We start from the raw sequence: 3,493 nt of genomic DNA on the forward strand, positions 1-3,493 counted from the left end.
TATTTATGGTGTTAAGTGTGAGGTATTTACTAATCATCGCAGTCTACAACATGTATTCACTCAAAAGGATCTGAATTTCCGTGTTAATGCAAGATAAGAATGTTATACTTTATGCATCGCGACAGTTGAAGGTGCATGAGAGGGATTATCCAACACATGATTTAGAGTTGGCAGCGGTAATGTTTGCTCTTAAGATCTGGCGGCATTATATTTATGGTGTTAAGTGTGAGGTATTTACTAATCATCGCAGTCTACAACATGTATTCACTCAAAAGGATCTGAATTTGAGACAACGAAGGTGGATGTAGTTACTCAAGGATTATGATGTGACCATCCAATATCATTCGGGTAAGGCTAATGTAGTAGCGGATGCATTAAGTCTAAAGGCGATGAGTATGGATAATTTAGCTTGCTTGAGTGCATCCAAACGACCTATGGATAAAAAAATTCAAACCTTGGAATCTAAGTTCATGCAGTTGGGCATCTCAGAGAAAGGTGGGGTGTTAGCTAGCATTGAAGTAAGGGCCACGTTCATTGAGGAGATCAAGGCCAAACAGTTTGAGAATGAAAATTTGAATGAGCTTAGAAAGAAGACTGTGATTGGTAAGGCACAAGAGACCACTCTTGATGCGGAAGGTGTGCTTAGTTTTAAAGGAAGGATTTGTGTTCCTAGAGTGGGCGACTTAATTCAGGAATTGTTGATAGAATCTCATGGTTCGCGATATTCCATTCATTCGGGTGTGACCAAGATGTACCGAGATTTGAAGTGAATCTATTGGTGGCCTGGCATGAAGAAAGGTATAGCGGAGTTTGTGGCTAAGTGTCAAAATTGCCAACAAGTAAAGTATGAACATCAAAGGCCTGCAGGTTTTGCTTCAGAGAATGTCAATTCCGGAATGGAAGTGGAAACGAATAGCTATGGATTTTGTGGTTGGTCTTCCAAGACTTTGGGAAAGTTTGATTATATTTGGGTAGTGGTTAACAGATTGACTAAGTCAGCCCATTTTATTCCGGTCAAAATAGATTATAATGCTCAACAATTGGCTAAGGTTTATGTAAAGAAGATAGTAAGGTTGCATGAGGTGCCCCTTTCTATCATCTCAAACCGTGGTATGCAGTTCTCCTCCAAGTTTTGGAGAAAATTACATGAGGAATTGGGCACACAACTCATTTTTAGTACAACTTTCCATCCACATACGGACGGACAATCAATGAGGACTATTTAAGTTTTAGAAGACATGTTGAGGGCATGTGTGATTGACTTTGGAGGGCATTGGGATAAATTCATACCTTTGTGTGAGTTTTCTTATAATAATAGTTTGGAACAAGTTCCTACCATTGTGTGAGTTCTCCTCTAATAATAGTTATCACTCCAGCATAGATATGGCACCGTTTGAGGCACTCTATGGGAGAGGATGTAGATCACTGTTGCGGTCTAATCGCACATGCAAGTGAACGTGATCGTACAAGTAATAAAGTGGCTCTTTTCGAGAGCCGGGTATTGTACCCACAGGGACTCACACTTAGAAACTATCAATTTCTCTAGTTCTCAGTTAACCACAAATGTATTTGCAGATTAAAGGGTTGTTTGTTTCTATTTCTAAATTTTTAAAGCAAAATGTAAATACAAGATTCAGTTTCACGGGTTTCAAAAAATGATTTGGGAAAGATCCAGGGCTGCAGCTTCTATCGAGATTCATGCAATCAATATCATTTATATGGGTAATTATTAACTGTCAAATCAATGAATCACAGGGTTAGATGTATGATCATGGTCTCCCGACCTCTAATCGCCTACGATAGATAACACTCTAACTACATCGTTGAGCGGGGATAGATTGATTACCTACCGAGCATTAAGTTATCTTCATGTATGGTGATCCAAGCGAGGTCTCTAGGTATATCCCTATCCTAGAAACGAATCAACCCTAGCTATTTAGAGTTCAACAAGCTCTTTATGCCCCCACGTTCTATCCTCTTATTCCTCTCCCGAGTTCAATTTGGACAATAAATTTATTTCTATGGTGATAAATCATGAAATAGGGAAAATAAGAACACAAGAAAGATTCATGTGATGGTCAATAATAAACCCAACAAAACTCAACCAATTGCAATCATCCTGTAGCCACAACCCTAGAACTAGGGTATTTAACTACTCATAGTCCAACAATCAATCATACAATGGTTATGAATCATCAAACGATTGAAAGGAAAAGAGTTTAAGAAATAACCCTAAAACTGAAGAAAAACGTTCTTCCAAATCGTCGTCCTTTAAAACCCAGAAAAAAGATCCTTAATAAAATAAAATAAAACCCTATTTATACTAAAAGTCGAAACGGCCAAATCTGGTACTCAGGCGCGCGACACGCGATGACTTCCAAATTTCGAGTCCACGATACTTTTGCCTTATGCGCGACGCGCGAGCAATACGAGGTGTTCTGCCTAGAAGTTGATTTTTGCAACCCACATTCTGCATTCAATCGCGCGACGCGGAGAGAACACGTAAATGCCTTGGTGCATTTTCCTCAGCTTCTTCCTTGTTCTCTTTTGACTCGATCTTCAGATTTCTTCCTTTATCCCTTTTTGTGCTTGTTTCTCCCATTAAGCATACCTACACAACTAATCATGTTGGTTAGCTCATAAATAAGCAAATGACTCGATAAGACTACAAACAAATACATTTTGAATTCAAATTAGGCGTAAATGCGGGAATAATTAGCATTCTAGGCATATAAATATGCCTAAGATCACTACCCCACACTTGAAGCTTTGTTCGTCCTCGAACAACTCCTAGACCTAGACTCACTACCTTGGATTGTGCATCCACTACTAACTTCCAAGGATCTGTTCACAATTCACACTGCATGTTTTCATTTATAATATGCATAACTCATGTAGATGACTGGACAACTTTTGGCAACCAACGCATTCACAACATATACACCATTACCTATCACCTATCCTTCATACAACAAGTGCCCCTCACTCCAAGGAATAGTCCATGCACTCGAGTTAGCCCATTTGAATATAATTTAAGGACTTTGCAGACAATATGCACTCTCACTCAGCAAACAACATCACACATGTATGCACTGAGAACCATAAGCTTGCCCATTATGTACATCTCTACTAATAAAGTGTAAAATGCTCAAAATCAAACAGGACTTGGTTTGGTTGTGTTGCAGGCTTAAGGTGGGGGAGGATTCATTTAGATGTGATTAGTGACTCGTCCTCCCTAATGCACTATATTCAACTCTCTTCTTTCATTCACAACTTTTTCTTTTCATTAGCCCCCTTCTTCTTCATAAGATTTCACAAGTGTTACTAATATTGCCTTATTGCTTACTTGCCCCTTTATTTCCTCAAATTATTATTATTTTATTCAACATTAGCCACCCTTTGCTCAGAGATTTCTCTTGAGTTAAGGTGCACATTGTCCTTTTTAGGACCAGGGCCAATCTCAGATTCACAATCATGGGGTATCAGTTACCTT

The sequence above is a fragment of the Solanum tuberosum genome, unplaced genomic scaffold (genome assembly GCF_000226075.1).
Source record: "Solanum tuberosum cultivar DM 1-3 516 R44 unplaced genomic scaffold, SolTub_3.0 scf00090, whole genome shotgun sequence".
In the NCBI taxonomy this organism is placed as follows: Eukaryota; Viridiplantae; Streptophyta; class Magnoliopsida; order Solanales; family Solanaceae; genus Solanum; species Solanum tuberosum.